General features: G+C 42.5%; 1 non-coding gene across 1 annotated transcript; it reads left to right on the top strand.

The window, feature by feature from the left end:
* Positions 1-14,063: 14,063 nt before the first annotated feature.
* On the top strand, positions 14,064-14,135 carry TRNAD-GUC. Its single transcript has one exon. It is a non-coding gene; the product is annotated as a tRNA-Asp (tRNA).
* The last annotated feature ends 3,603 nt before the right edge of the window (positions 14,136-17,738 follow it).

Below are 17,738 nucleotides of genomic sequence, written 5' to 3'. Positions count from 1 at the left end.
TAATCACCCAGTTACGTTTGTGACGTTTGGTAGCACACAAAGTGTTCCTCCGGTAAATGGGAGTTGCATAATCTCATAGTCATAGGAACATGTATAAGTCATGAAGAAAGCAATAGCAACATACTAAATGATCGGGTGCTAAGCTAATGTAATGTGTCATGTCAATCACATCATTCTCCTAATGATGTGATCCCGTTAATCAAATGACAACTCATGTCTATGGTTAGGAAACATAACCATCTTCGATTAACGAGCTAGTCAAGTAGAGGCATAGTAGTGACACTTTGTTTGTCTATGTATTCACACAAGTATTACGTTTCCAGTTAATACAATTCTAGCATGAATAATAAACATTTATCATGATATAAGGAAATAAATAATAACTTTATTATTGCCTCTAGGGCATATTTCCTTCAGTCTCCCACTTGCACTAGAGTCAATAATCTAGATTACACAGTAATGATTCTAACACCCACGGAGCCTTGGTGGTGATCATGTTTTGCTCGTGGAAGAGGCTTAGTCAATGGGTCTGCTACATTCAGATCCGTATGTATCTTGTAAATCTCTATGTCTCCCACCTGGACTAGATCCCGGATGGAATTGAAGCGAATCTTGATGTGCTTGGTTCTCTTGTGAAATCTGGATTCCTTTGCCAAGGCAATTGCACCAGTATTGTCACAAAAGATTTTCATTGGACCCGATGCACTAGGTATGACACCTAGATCGGATATGAACTCCTTCATCCAGACTCCTTCGTTTGCTACTTCCGAAGTAGCTATGTACTCCGCTTCACATGTAGATCCCGCCACGACGCTTTGTTTAGAACTGCACCAACTGACAGCTCCACCGTTTAATGTAAATACGTATCCAGTTTGCGATTTAGAATCATCCGGATCAGTGTCAAAGCTTGCATCAACGTAACCATTTACGATGAGCTCTTTGTCACCTCCATATACGATAAACATATCCTTAGTCCTTTTCAGTTATTTCAGGATGTTCTTGACCGCTGTCCAGTGATCCACTCCTGGATTACTTTGGTACCTCCCTGCTAGACTTATAGCAAGGCACACATCAGGTCTGGTACACAGCATTGCATACATGATAGAGCCTATGGCTGAAGCATAGGGAACATCTTTAATTTTCTCTCTATCTTCTGAAGTGGTCAGGCATTGAGTCTTACTCAACTTCACACCTTGTAACACAGGCAAGAATCCTTTCCTTGCTTGATCCATTTTGAACTTCTTCAAAACTTTGTCAAGGTATGTGCTTTGTGAAAGTCCAATTAAGCGTCTTGATCTATCTCTATAGATCTTAATGCCCAATATGTAAGCAGCTTCACCGAGGTCTTTCATTGAAAAACTCTTATTCAAGTATCCCTTTATGCTATCTAGAAATTCTATATCATTTTCGATTAGCAATATGTCATCCACATATAATATCAGAAATGCTACAGAGCTCCCACTCACTTTCTTGTAAATACAGGCTTCTCCAAAAGTCTGCATAAAACCAAATGCTTTGATCACACTATCAAAGCGTTTATTCCAACTCCGAGAGGCTTGCACCAGTCCATAAATGGATCGCTGGAGCTTGCACACTTTGTTAGCTCCCTTTGGATCGACAAAACCTTCTGGTTGCATCATATACAACTCTTCTTCCAGAAATCCATTCAGGAATGCAGTTTTGACATCCATTTGCCAAATTTCATAATCATAAAATGCGGCAATTGCTAACATGATTCGGACAGACTTAAGCATCGCTACGGGTGAGAAGGTCTCATCGTAGTCAATTCCTTGAACTTGTCGAAAACCTTTTGCGACAAGTCGAGCTTTGTAGACAGTAACATTACCGTCATCGTCAGTCTTCTTCTTGAAGATCCATTTATTTTTCAATTGCTTGCCGATCATTGGGCAAGCCAACCAAAGTCCACACTTTGTTCTCATACATGGATCCCATCTCAGATTTCATGGCTTCAAGCCATTTTGTGGAATCTGGGCTCACCATTGCTTCTTCATAGTTCGTAGGTTCATCATGATCTAGTAGCATGACTTCCAGAACAGGATTACCGTACCACTCTGGTGCGGATCTTACTCTGGTTGATCTACGAGGTTCAGTAGTAACTTGTTCTGAAGTTTCATGATCATCATCATTAGCTTCCTCAATAATTGGTGTAGGTGTCACAGAAACAGGTTTCTGTGATGTACTACTTTCCAATAAGGGAGCAGGTACAGTTACCTCATCAAGTTCTACTTTCCTCCCACTCACTTCTTTCGAGAGAAACTCCTTCTCTAGAAAGGATCCATTCTTAGCAACAAATGTATCGCCTTCGGATCTGTGATAGAAGGTGTACCCAACAGTCTCCTTCGGGTATCCTATGAAGACATATTTCTCTGATTTGGGTTCGAGCTTATCAGGTTGAAGCTTTTTCACATAAGCATCGCAGCCCCAAACTTTCAGAAACGACAACTTTGGTTTCTTGCCAAACCATAGTTCATAAGGCGTCGTCTCAACGGATTTTGATGGTGCCCTATTTAACGTGAATGCGGCCGTCTCTAAAGCATAACCCCAAAACGATAGCAGTAAATCTGTAAGAGACATCATAGATCGCACCATATCAAGTAAAGTACGATTACGACGTTCAGACACACCATTACGCTGTGGTGTTCCGGGTGGCGTGAGTTGCGAAACTATTCCGCATTGTTTCAAATGTAAAGCAAACTCGTAACTCAAATATTCTCCTCCACGATCAGATCATAGAAACTTTATTTTCTTGTTACGATGATTTTCAACTTCACTCTGAAATTCTTTGAACTTTTCAAATGTTTCAGACTTATGTTTCATTAAGTAGATATACCCATATCTGCTTAAATCATCTCTGAAGGTGAGAAAATAATGATATCCTCCACGAGCTTCAACATTCATTGGACCACATACATCTGTATGTATGATTTCCAATAAATCTGTTGCTCTCTCCATAGTACCAGAGAACGGCGTTTTAGTCATCTTGCCCATGAGGCACAGTTCGCAAGTACCAAGTGATTCATAATCAAGTGGTTCCAAAAGTCCATTAGTATGGAGTTTCTTCATGCGCTTTACACAGATATGACCTAAACGGCAGTGCCACAAATAAGTTGCACTATCATTATCAACTCTGCATCTTTTGGCTTCAACATTATGAATATGTGTATCACTACTATCGAGATTCATCAAAAATAGACCACTCTTCAAGGGTGCATGACCATAAAAGATATTACTCATATAAATAGAACAACCATTATTCTCTGATTTAAATGAATAACCGTCTCGCATCAAACAAGATCCAGATATAATGTTCATGCTCAACGTTGGCACCAAATAATAATTATTTAGGTCTAATACTAATCCTGATGGTAGATGTAGAGGTAGCGTGCCGACCGCGATCACATCGACTTTGGAACCATTTCCCACGCGCATCATCACCTCGTCCTTCGCCAGTGTTCGCTTAATCCGTAGTCCCTGTTTCGAGTTGCAAATATTAGCAACATAACCAGTATCAAATACCCAGGTGCTACTGCGAGATGTAGTAAGGTACACATCAATAACATGTATATCACATATACCTTTGTTCACCTTGCCATCCTTCTTATCCGCCAAACACTTGGGGCAGTTCCGCTTCCAGTGACTAGTCTGCTTGCAGTAGAAGCACTCAGTTTCAGGCTTAGGTCCAGACTTGGGTTTCTTCTCCTGAGCAGCAACTTGCTTGCTGTTCTTCTTGAAGTTCCCCTTCTTCTTCCCCTTGCCCTTTTTCTTGAAACTAGTGGTCTTGTTGACCATCAACACTTGATGCTCCTTCTTGATTTCTACCTCCGCAGCTTTTAGCATTGCGAAGAGCTCGGGAATTGTCTTATCCATCCCTTGCATATTATAGTTCATCACGAAGCTCTTGTAGCTAGGTGGAAGTGATTGGAGAATTCTGTCAATGACGCAATCATCCGGAAGATTAACTCCCAGTTGAATCAAGTGATTATTATACCCAAACATTTTGAGTATATGCTCACTGACAAAACTGTTCTCCTCCATCTTGCAGCTATAGAACTTATTGGAGACTTCATATCTCTCAATCCGGGCATTTGCTTGAAATATTAGCTTCAACTTCTGGAACATCTCATATGCTCCATGACGTTCAAAACATTGTGAAGACCCGGTTCTAAGCCGTAAAGCATGGCACATTAAACTATCGAGTAGTCATCAGCTTTGCTCTGCCAGACGTTCTTAACGTCGTCAGTTGCATCAGCAGCAGGCCTGGCACCCAATGGTGCTTCCAGGACGTAATTCTTTTGTGCAGCAATGAGGATAATCCTCAAGTTACGGACCCAGTCCGTATAATTGCTACCATCATCTTTCAACTTTGCTTTCTCAAGGAACGCATTAAAATTCAATGGAACAACAGCACGGGCCATCTATCTACAATCAAACATAAACAAGCAAGATACTATCAGGTACTAAGTTCATGATAAATTTAAGTTCAATTAATCATATTACTTAAGAACTCCCACTTAGAAAGACATCCCTCTAATCTTCTAAGTGATCATGTGATCCAAATCAACTAAACCATAACTGATCATCACGTGAAATGGAGTAGTTTTCAATGGTGAACATCACTATGTTGATCATATCTACTATATGATTCACGCTCGACCTTTCGGTCTCAGTGTTCCGAGGCCATATCTGTATATGATAGGCTCGTCAAGTTTAACCTGAGTATTCTGCGTGTGCAAAACTGGCTTGCACCCGTTGTAGATGGACGTAGAGCTTATCACACCCGATCATCACATGGTGTCTGGGCATGACGAACTTTGGCAATGGTGCATACCCAGGGAGAACACTTTTATCTTGAAATTTAGTGAGAGATCATCTTATAATGCTACCGTCAGTCAAATCAAGATAAGATGCATAAAAGATAAACATCACATGCAATCAATATAAGTGATATGATATGGCCATCATCATCTTATGCTTGTGATCTCCATCTCCGAAGCATCGTCATGATCATCATCATCACCGGTGCGACACCTTGATCTCCATTGTAGCATCATTGTCGTCTCGCCAATCTTATGCTTCTACGACTATCGCTACCGCTTAGTGATAAAGTAAAGCACTACAGGGCGATTGCATTGCATACAATAAAGCGACAACCATATGGCTCCTGCCAGTTGCCGATAACTTGGTTACAAAACATGATCATCTCATACAATAAAATTTAGCATCATGCCCATATCACATCACAACATGCTCTGCAAAAACAAGTTAGACGTCCTCTACTTTGTTTGTTACAAGTTTTACGTGGCTGCTACGAGCTTAGCAAGAACCAATCTTACCTACGCATCAAAAACCACAACGATGGTTTGTCAAGTTGGTGCTGTTTTAACCTTCGCAAGGACCGGGCGTAGCCACACTCGGTTCAACTAAAGTTGGAGAAACTGACACCCGCCAGCCAACTGTGTGCAAAGCACATCGGTAGAACCAGTCTCGCGTAAGCGTACGCGTAATGTCGGTCCGGGCCGCTTCATCCAACAATACCGCCGAACCAAAGTATGACATGCTGGTAAGCAGTATGACTTATATCGCCCACAACTCACTTGTGTTCTACTCGTGCATATAACATCAACACATAAAACCTAGGCTCTGATACCACTGTTGGGGAACGTAGTAATTTCAAAAAAATTTCCTACGCACACGCAAGATCATGGTGATGCACAACAACGAGAGGGGAGAGTGTTGTCTACGTACCCTCATAGACCGGAAGCGGAAGCGTTATAACAACGCGGTTGATGTAGTCGTATGTCTTCACGGCCCGACCGATCAAGCACCGAAACTACGGCACCTCCGAGTTTTTGCACACGTTCAGCTCGATGACGATCCCCGGACTCCGATCCAGCAAAGTGTCGGGGATGAGTTCCGTCAGCACGACGGCATGGTGACGATCTTGATGTTCTACCGTCGCAGGGCTTCGCCTAAGCACCGCTACAATATTATCGAGGATTATGGTCGAGGGGGGCACCGCACATGGCTAAGAGATCAATGATCAATTGTTGTGTCTCTGGGGTGCCCCCCTATCCTGTATATAAAGGATTGGAGGAGGGGGCCGGCCAAGGAGGGGAGTCCAACTCCCACCGGGAGTAGGACTCCCCCTTTTCCTATTAGGAGTAGGAGAGGGAAGGAAGAGGAAGGAGGGAGGAAGGAAAGGGGGGCCGGCCCCCTTCCCAATTCGGATTGGGCTTGGGGGGGGCGCCCCTCCCTTGCTCCTTTCCCCTCCTTTCCACTAAGGCCCAATAAGGCCCATATACCTCCCGGGGGGTTCCGATAACCTCCCGGTGATCTGGTATTGTCCCAATCTCACCCGGAACCTTTCCAGTGTCCAAATATAGTCGTCCAATATATCGATCTTTATGTCTCGACCATTTTGAGACTCCTCGTCAAGTCCGTGATCACATCCGGGACTCCGAACAACCTTTGGTACATCAAAATATATAAACTCATAATGAAACTGTCATCGTAACATTAAGCGTGCGGACCCTACGGGTTCGAGAACAATGTAGACATGACTGAGACACGTCTCCGGTCAATAACCAATAGCGGAACCTGGATGCTCATATTGGCTCCTACATATTCTACGAAGATCTTTATCGGTCAGACCGCATAACAACATACGTTATTCCCTTTGTCATCGGTATGTTACTTGCCCGAGATTTGATCATCGGTATCTCAATACCTAGTTCAATCTCGTTACCGGCAAGTCTCTTTACTTGTTCCGTAATACATCATCTTGCAACTAACTTATTAGTTGCATTGCTTGCAAGGCTTAAGTGATGTGCATTACCGAGAGGGCCCAGAGATACCTCTCCGACAATCGAAGCGACAAATCCTAATCTCGAAATACGCCAACCCAACATGTACCTTTGGAGATACCTGTAGAGCACCTTTATAATCACCCAGTTACGTTGTGACGTTTGGTAGCACACAAAGTGTTCCTCCGGTAAATGGGAGTTGCATAATCTCATAGTCATAGGAACATGTATAAGTCATGAAGAAAGCAATAGCAACATACTAAATGATCGGGCGCTAAGCTAATGGAATGGGCCATGTCAATCACATCATTCTCCTAATGATGTGATCCCGTTAATCAAATGACAACTCATGTCTATGGTTAGGAAACATAACCATCTTCGATTAATGAGCTAGTCAAGTAGAGGCATACTAGTGACACTTTGTTTGTCTATGTATTCACACAAGTATTACGTTTTCGGTTAATACAATTCTATCATAAATAATAAACATTTATCATGACATAAGGAAATAAATAATAACTTTATTATTGTCTCTAGGGCATATTTCCTTCAGCTGGGCCGTCCAGCGCGCCACCTCGCCTCGCCGACCCTGGCCAGGGCTGCAGCAGAGACGTCGCCGGCCCAAGCCAGCCGCGCGATGATGACGACGATGACAGTGACTACACCCGCTTCTACAGGCGCGGCGGCGGCGGACGGTGGCGGCTAGGCGTAGTTTAGGCGTAGTTTGCATGTTTTCATGTTTTATGTACAAATTTGAATGAAATTTCGCCGAGTTCATGCAAATGTTGCCGAGTTTTCATATATTTTGTACACAACATCGCCGCACCCGAGGAGACCGGTGAGCCGACGTCTGGGAGCTAGGTCGCCCCCACGCGTCAATCTAGCACCGGCTCGCCCCAGGGGGCTCTTTTTCGGCGCCCTGGGGGGCCGAACGGCTGGAGATGCTCTCACACCATAGTTAAGGTGACTTGGTTACCTCTATATTCCTCTAACATGAACAATGTGGAGATTATTTTGAACACACTACATATTTTGCCACAATTTATACCTTTTGCAAGTGCTTTACTTTGAACTATGTGTTATAAACTTCTAATGAATGGATGGATGGGAGGATGGCTTTTGGCATAACTCACTGCACGGAACTAGAATAGCGATATTAGATCAGAATTAAGAAGAAACAACCTTCACTCTAAGCATCCCTAGAAAAGTGAGCCTGAGCCTGCGGCAATGCATGGGAATATAGGACGTGGCTAGAGAGCGCCGCGGCGCTCGTTTGTTGCCTGGAGCGAACAATCGTATATAGTAATTACATGTCTTTGTGTCCAACTGTCTACACTAGAAAAGGAAATTGTTTGACCACATCCTACACGCACATGTCTATCAATGCAATTAGGCTAAATCTTATCCCACGTGCATTTATTTTAGGGTTCAAAAAGTTGTAAAAGCCATAACTTTTGATTCAAGCATCGAGATTCAATTCCGTTTTCACCATAAGGTTTCTCACGATGAGTTCTTCAAAACTAGATCCTATATGAGTAGGTTTCGTCAAAAAAAATTCAAGGGCAACTTTGGGTGCAATGGAGGCAACTATAGTGCTATAGGGAAGCAATTTTTCTTTTTGGACTAGTAGGACTGGCTATTAGGTTGATTTGCGTAAAAAATGAGAAAAATCACACAAAACATAAGGCAACTTTAGTGCTACATACAAAGCAAATTCACTGCACCATGTGTATCTATGAATTTTGCTAATATTATCCCAACTTGCATATCATGATTGCTCAATTGTCTATTGTTGATGGTCAATTCCTACATTTGATGTTCAATTTCCTATACATGCTATAAATTAACTATCATTGATGTATAGTTGCCTGCTATTGGTAATTAGTTGCCGACAATTATTCCACAGTTGCCTAACTTTTCAAAATAGTTGCCTACAATACTGTGAAGTTATTTATCATTGTTTTTTAAGTTACCTATAAACACTCTGAAGTGGCCAAGATTCATCATCATGTTGCCTATCATAACTAACAATAGTAGACACAAAAGCATCACTGGTAGAAGACTCTATAGTATTATAGGCAATTAAGAAACAACGACATACTAGCATGAACAATAGGCAAATTAGAGGTACTGGCGAGGAAGTTGGGAGAAAATTAGACAAAATTAACTAGGACACAGAATGTAGTGAAGTTGCCTGCTTTTAGCACTAAAGTTGCCTCTGGTAGAAGGAAAGTTGTGATGTTATATACCTCTGTTTCGAAGTTGTTTTGTATCATTAGTTAGATTCTTATTGTTGCTAATTAGTTATTTTAAATGGAGTGAACTTGCTTCTGTTTAGTACTAAAGTTGCCTCATCTAGCATCAAAGTTGCTTTTAAAAATACTAGTAATAATGTACATGCAATGCACGTTTATATTAGATAGGATATTAGTTGCACGTTATATTAGGTAAGATATATTTGTTGCACGTTGCTATTTGGTAAGATATTAATTACTTTTTTTACGGGAATGGTAGGATATTAATTACATGGCAGATTTTATGGGATAGCGTTGAGTCAAAATATGTTTATAACCAATGGCAGTGTTGGGTAATTAGAGCGTTAAACGTGTGTGGTGTTCAACATTGAAGCGATTTGAACCGCTAGATAACATGATTTGACGGTCGAGATGATTTGGATCTGCCCTTTTGGGTCTTTTTATATTGGTATAGATTAAAGAAACATATTCATGTGGAGTTTAGTTTTGGAAAGCTCGTCGCGACCTGACTAGCCAACTCATGTGTGTTCTCCATCATTATATCTGAAGATTTCAATGATTTTTGTAGGCAACTCGACCAAAAATTAAGGATTTGCGTAGGTTTCTAGGCAATTGTCTGATCCGCCCCGCTATGAAACTTCTGATAACCCCCTATGAAACTTCTCATCTAACATCGCGACCTGACTAGCCAACGACCATGCGCTCAGTAGTGTTGGCAACTTAGGTCCCATGATGGACACCTTTCATAGTATTTTAGGCAATTGCGGATCACCCGTGGGAAGCTTCGTAGTGATGTAGGCAACTTGGTTTCTGAGGCAGACAACTATGAAACCATGTTAGACAACTTCCCACTTTACGGTGAACAACTTTCACAATATGGTAGGCAACGAACTCTGTAACCACATATTACCTATTGCACACAACTAAGTAGGAGGCTACTACGCGAATTCACTTATACACATGGTGCAATTCTTCTAGCATCGAATTGCTCATATTTTGCACTACACTTGCCTCATCTAGCATCAAAGTTGCTTTTTAAAAAAGATCATCAAAACATATTCATATGGGATCTAGTTTTAAAGATCTCGTCACAAGGAATTCAGCGGTGAAAACGGATCATCATTCGGACACGCGATGTGAAAGTTATAGTTTTTTGAATTTTCTTGTACCAGAATTAATGCACGTTACATCATCGCTGGGTTGACACGGTTCGTCGGACGAGGTGAAGAAAAATCAACGCACTGTACTTGAAGAATCTTTCCATATATAGAATAAGTGGGTGGACAGTTTGCCAAATCCGGAAACAGTTTGTTGCATTGTTCAGTCCATGAGCGTGCGCTCGCGACGTCCATTAAGCGCAGCTGCACGATTGAGTATTTGGGAATAAACACGGGTTGAGGACGCGGTAGGGCAAGGTGGGGCGCTGGCCCTACCTTGAGTTCTCGTAATTTTTACTAGGTATATACATCAATCTGATTTGATCAAATCGCTAATAATAATCGTCAAACATTTTGTTGGGCTGTGATTTAACGTGGACATCTTATCGGGCCGTAACCAACCTCACCAGCCCACAGGAGCATGCACGGACTGGGTGCACGCTGGCGCGCAGTGGAGCAACAACAACTTGTCATGGCGGCAACATCAGCCAAATCTGGGAGGAATGATGAATGCCTAAACCGTCCAAAGTTTTACTTGGTAAGAAATACTATCAATGAACATTATTTGTTCCATTTGAGTAGGTTGGCATCATGGCATCGACTACACAACTCCAAGACCTTGAATTCAACGGTTGGGGGAACTCTCATGTTGATGTACTCATGTACCTATCTGCAACCTCCACGGCTCTGTGACATTAGGGGATATCTGTCTTGCACATTGGTGAGCATTGACTATTCTTCATTGAGGCGGCACATCTACTAGTGGTACCAAACCTCATATCGCAGAGATAGGTTGTGTCCAAACCTCATATCGTAGAGATAGGTTGTGTCCAACATCAGGTACTCGACCAAAGGTGCGCTCTCGAGAATGTAAATCATGAGCTGGATCAAGCTCTTGGATGCACAAAACCCTGTGATAGTCACCTGTCTCGGGCGGTCATAGCAGTGCTCCAACATCTGCCTCAGACGCTCGTCATCGTCGTCTCCAACAACGATGTCGGTCCTAAGGGCACCCCTCTCTACCTGCATATGCATGCACATGTAGGATCAACAATAATGTCATTGTTATGACGAACAAGCAACACACCAATTTGCATAGAGAGCTCAAATGATATACATAATGACTTGTACCTGTAGGATGAAAGAATCCAATACAGGAGAAGCATCAAGAAAAGAAACCAAAGAGAAGATGTCGCGGCTTGGAGGGAGGACACTACTGCTCTACGAAGTCCGGTATCCAAGTTCTTGAGATGGGGGAGCTTTGAGGGTAGCATTGGAATGTTGACGTTCTGAAGAAGAACAAATCCCAAGGTTAACCTTGTGTTTGTTTGTTCCGGCATAAAAGTGCAATAGACATACATATATTATTGATTAAATATACTTTGAGAGCGCATATGTACCTCAACACGAGAGCGGATGGTGAGGCTCTCGACATTTCCTGCAATGGATGGAAACCTCACGCGAGCATCAAAAAGAATGCAACACAAGCCTACATGTATAAGTAGCAAAGAATTTGTGGTAGAGATATCTAACAAGGACCCACTATAATGAAAGGAGATGAGGCTTGGAGCATCAATCTCTACTATCTGTAGGCTCTTGCATTCCTCAACACCAAGGGAGTTGAGCTGCTGCAGCGTACAAGGTATTCTCAAGCAACTTATCCCACTGCATAAGGTGATTTCTGGCCGCTCCAAGGTGGCGGATTTGGAGAGCGAGTGCCATAATCCTTCCTCATTAATATCGACAAGACGAAGATGTAAAGTTTTCAATCTTCTCAACAGGCCAAGTGTTGATATGATATGGGATCGAAAGCGCAACTGGTGAGGTAAAGAGACTGAATTGAACTGGCAACAACCTCGTCGGACAAAACCGAGCATGGGAAGTTGTTGATTTTCTTCATGAAAACATTCATAGTCAAGCTAAGTTCTTGAATCCCAGACTTGCCGGCGATTTGAAGCCACCTGTCCAGGCAGGAGGCTTCGACTGTCGTGCAAGGGTAAAGTCCAAGTTTAAGCGCCTCCACCTTGACCCCATTCTTGTGATGGTTCTCAAGAATTTTGTCAACTTTGTCGATGATATAGGTTCCTCTTTCCTCAAATTTCTTGTCACTCAATTCGAGTCTATCGGAGTTGAGTATGAGCTTGGAATAACATGTCCACGAACATAGAAACCCACGCGACACGCATGCAACACGAGCAGCTGCTTGCACTGGCAACAGAGAATGTATACGGTGGAGGATGTCCTGCAAAACCAAGGTTGACAAGTTTGGCTGGCCAGATAGTACTTACTTCGTTCTAAAAGATAAGGTGTATTAGTTTTTAAGAAAGTCAAACTTCTCTAAGTTTGACCAACTTCATAATACCAAATAATTATCATTAGATTTGCCATGTAATATATTTTTAGTATTGTAGATGTTGATAGAGCTTACTATAAACTTTTTATCGGAACAATCAAGAGCTCTGCGTGTCGTTTCATTAAGATGGGAAAAAAGGTTCAAATGCAGAGTCCGATGGGCAACCCCCACTCCCCAGCAAGATCAGCCGAAGGAAGAAACAAGAGAAACAAACCAAACCGAGACAGTTGACTTTTGAAAAACTAATACACTGCAAAAAGAAAAGAAAAGGCTGATACACCATATATTTTAGAACAGAAGGAGTAGCTAGTAGATGGCTGCTGCGAACAAAATAAATCAATATATCTGTGATGTTAATATATATCTTGTTGAGAGTGGTTTTTCTACACCCCAGCTCGGTGCACCCAAGGTGCACCGACGGAAGATTTTGTAATTTTATCTTTTTTGTACAGAGCCCCTCGAATGTTATTTGACCATCAAACTTTGAAGCGCCCTTAACATTTATTGATGATCATTCCCACAAAATTTCATAATTTCTTGAAATGTTTTACTATGTTTTCTTGCACGAGTGCACTGTGGGTGCACCGAAGGTGGGTGCAGCCACTACTTTCCCATATCTTGTTACCAGCTCATGTACTATGCACGGATGAATACAGTGCACCAATAGAGAAAAAGCATAGGCAAGTGATGTTGGCAATTTTAAACGTGCACATGAACCACTGATTTCTTATGGAAACATGTGTCCTTCAGCACCAAATTGCTACCTAGATGCATGCAACATGTATTCATCCTGTGCTAGCAGTTGAGATAGACATCTTACTTGATGCATGCTAGAATACTTCAATCACAGCCAGATTGTTATTTTTACTAGTTGCGTACTGTAACTTGGCTGCCAGCAACACATACCTGTGGGAGATTCTCAAAAACAAGGCCATGACTCATACTACATATTTTGGGAAGCTTGAGAAATAGTAGGGGCTTGCTGTTGGCAGCAGGTCGCACCGTTCGATGAAGCCTCCGGTCGACTATCTGCAGTGCCTCAGCTTGGCTCATGCAACTCTTGAATTTTCGCAGAAGAAATTGTGAATACTCAAGAGCCAGTGTTGGTTGAATAAAACCGAGCCGAGCGATCTTGGATTTCAGGAGCTAAACCCTGAGAGCGAATTCGGGGTGCGATGAGATCGATTTTTGCCTAGAACGGAAGAAGCGCGGTGCGTCGGAGCTGGAGAGTGGAGAGTATGCATACTTGCAGTTGCAGGAGTAGGGATCGCCGCGGACAGGGACCGATCGAGATGGCCGGCGACGGCAGCGGGGGGAGGAGCTGGACACGGCGATCTCGCCTGAGCACCTGCCAAGTTTCGATTGTGTCTAGGTTTTTTGGGCCGAAACGGCGGCTGCGGTTCCCGTTTCATCTCCGATTTGTTAAGAGCAAGCAATATAATTACTATTTCTTGTTAAACGCATTATCATCAAAGTCGTTGTAGTATAGTGGTAAGTATTCCCGCCTGTCACGCGGGTGACCCGGGTTAGATCCCCGGCAACGGCGTTTGTTTTCTCATTTCTTTTTGCATTTCGTATCTTCTTCAGAATTCACACACATGCATGGCAAAATACAGCGATTCTTCATTCACCTAAGCCAAACCATGGGTACAGCAGCTGAAATATAGTATAGGGCGAGGAATAAGTCGTTGCTGTAACTAAATTATGTTCCAATGCTACTTATTTAGGTACTTGCACTTACAATTCGTCAATGGGCCATGGAAATGCAGCCTCTTGGCACAATTTACTTCGTGCACACACATATTCAGTCATTGGCATCATGACATGCCACTGGTCATCTGTGCTTTCTTGCTGTAATCATGTTCCCAAGCTTAGATGCCCTTGCTATTACCGAATTAAGTGTGTTTTCTTGCTGTAACCAAATCCATGTTCCAAATGCTTACAACTGTTCAATGTATTACCATGGTAATGCAACATGATCTACAGATTGTGGTGAAATACAATAATAAAATCAGAATCTTATTCTCAGTAGGACAGATCATTCTAACATTTGACTTCCAATCAATTCTAATTTGGACAACCACGAGTTGACAGTTCACATAATTCTGATTTGCACCATGCTTCATTTTAGGATCTGCTCTTGTGCACCTCCAGTATATATGAATCAAAAGCAGCCAACTCGGGCCGCCTGCCTGGCTGTTTGCTTGCTTGAAAACGGCAAGGAAAATTGTGCCTGAATGCCACACCATTGCAACATCATCCATGACAAAAAAAGAGAAAATAATAGAAGCAGTGCAAATCGGAAATGTAGGCCCGAAATGTAGTGCAAAGTGGTCAAATTATAAAACATGTGCACATGTGTCAACTTGTGACGAGCAGGTAGTCTAGACTGGAATTAACTCCTTTTCTTTCATTTAGCTTTATAGGTTTCATGTGAAACATTGATCAGATGTCCGGAACCATTCAATAGAAATTACAATACGAAAACCAGTTTGCATATTCAGGAACTGGAAGATTAATTACAAATTTTGAATGCTAGATAGTGAACAAAAAAAATCTGTAAGTTGCAATTTTGGACAACAAAGAGAGGACGATTCTTCAGAACATGGATTTAGCTGGCCAACAACGACGTAGATTAGTGTCTGCCAATCGCTTACGCAGTCATGGACTGGTTATTAACCAAAGCAACACTTAAAAAACCACAAATAGTGTGCATGGATCATGATGGTTACTGGTGAACTGGTGCGGCACTTCATATTACATAACCGTCTCAACTTTGCACATCAATCGTTCAAAAGAAATAGAAGAAAATAATTACGTTGACTAGGATCAAGTGACTTGACAACTTGCACTGCTTAAATAAACTATACTAGCTGAGGGTCATGCAGTGCTTAGCCTGACAACATTGGTGGCGGGGGTCGGGAAAGGTCTGGAAGGTCAACCCAAGAAGAAGGAGGGGAAGAGACCGCCGAAGAGAGTCTCTGCTGCCGCCAAAGCTACCAAAGCTTCTAACAGCCAGTCGGCTCTGCCAACCGATTTTGCAGACCATGTACCGGTCAAAGGTGCGGCGATGGTCCATGTCACGGGCGAGCGGATCCTACAACCGAAACTGTTAGAGCGCATATCAGGGGATCTCAGGAAACTGCACGACCATGTGTTGTTGACAGAGAAAAGCCTTCTCGCCTCGAAGACTCTAGGATACCCGCTTTATGTGGTTCGTGTGCCTAAGGACAGGTGCTACGTCGACAAACTCCCCGTGGAGGTGTACTTCCTGCGGTTTGATTACATCTTTGAGATTGTGTCTCACGAGGCGGCTCGGTTTTACGATGGTCCGTCTTTTTGCTCTACATATGAAGTTATGAACTTCGTCATCAGGAGAGAACAAATTTCGCAAATCTTGGTGGTGGATCCATACTTCATGCATGAGTCCTTGAGTCTCGGCGACTTTAAACATCAAGCTGCTAGGGTAAACTTCATGATGATGAATAAGGAAAAGGAAACGGTTCTCCTGCCTTATCATCCAATGTAAGTCATTGTTGGACAGCCCTCTTGTACGTTTCAATCATTCCTTTGCTCATATGGAGGCTAATTTGAGGTGTATATTTTTCGCAGCAACGGGCGCACCGTCCTTATTGTTGTTTTCCTGCTAGTCTCCCACGCCGTGTATTTTGACTCGTCTAGAAACTTCCAGAAGAAGAACTGCACCCACATAATGAATATTGTGGATGCTGCTCTCCACAGCTTCAGCATGAAGGGAGGCCACATCGAGATCAAGAAACAAAGGAAGGGCGCGCCGGGTTTATCGCATAAAACTACCTTCTTTCGCGTCCATCAACAGACAACAAGCAAGAATGATGGATTCTACATTCTCCATCTCATGATGGAGTTCAGAAGGGATCGCCAATAACTTCGCATGAAAACCAGAAACGATGATCATATCTGCAAATGGGCAGAATCCTTAGGAGTCGAAGCGGATTATAAACTCAGAGATGACTTTTTTCGCATCCAGAAGGCATTGCAATGATCATCATGAAAGAAGTCATTGAAGAGAATGGGATGTTCCACCACGGCCCTATATCGCGAGATGACGTCCGAACTCGCATAGGCCTACAATGTTTGGACCTGACGCCGTTCACGAAGCTAGGGTGCATCCTCCCGGATATGGATGGATAGAACTTCCAGTGATTGACGATGTCGATGATGACGTGTCGGTTGAATATGTACTTTCTATAGCGATGAAACTTTGTGATGTAAACGGTCCTGATGAACTTGCGTAACGCTGGTTAGTTAGTTTTGGGTACGATGAACATGCGTACATCTAGTAAATTAGTTTGGGTACAATGAACCTGCGTAGATTATATTTACTATATGTTGCATTTAGTTACTAACTCTTTTGCTTCGTGTTGCTCAAGTATATTATGTTGCATATTATTGTTGAATTCGCTTGATGAAGATGCATCTCTAACAGGCACATAGGCCTTTGATGATGAAGAAGTGCTATGTCGTGTACATAGGGAGGGTTGCGAAAGTGTACGACGAGTGGCTAGAGTGTCAGGGTTCTCAGGCGGCAGCCAGAAAGGGTTCGATAGCAGATAAGAAGTGGAAGCTAGTTACTTGAGGTTCACGCTAGCACGAGAAAGAAATCAGAACCGGCGCCTCATGTACTGCATAATTCCGCTCTTGCTCATAGTGATAGCTCTTCTCTTCTATATCATTGTTTAAATGGATGACGATGTAGTTGCATGTATTCGAGACATGTCATAACTTGTATCACTATTTTGAGATGATGACAAGAGACATCATTTGTGTTGCAATGATTATGATGATGACATAATTTGATGAGACTATTTGTATGTGTATGATATGATTAAATTTGTATGTGTATGATATGATGAGACTATTGTGTGTATGATATGAGAGACTATTGTATAAAACCTGTACAAATACAGAGTAAATGCGCTACAGGAAAAAAATAGAAAATAATAACAGTAGCGCGGGGTATGTGTGTAGCAGTAGCGCGGCCTTGGCAGTAGCGCGTTATAAATAGCGGCGCTGCAGCTTTTAGCAGTAGCGTGGTATTCTAAAACGCGATACATATGGATAGCAGTAGCGAGGGGCATTCGTGCTACTGCTAAAAGTTAGCTGTAGC

Source organism: Triticum urartu, chromosome 1 (assembly GCF_003073215.2).
Source record: "Triticum urartu cultivar G1812 chromosome 1, Tu2.1, whole genome shotgun sequence".
NCBI classification, from domain to species: domain Eukaryota; kingdom Viridiplantae; phylum Streptophyta; class Magnoliopsida; order Poales; family Poaceae; genus Triticum; species Triticum urartu.
Note: the sequence above shows the minus strand (reverse complement) of the source record. Positions and strands in the feature narration are given on the sequence as shown.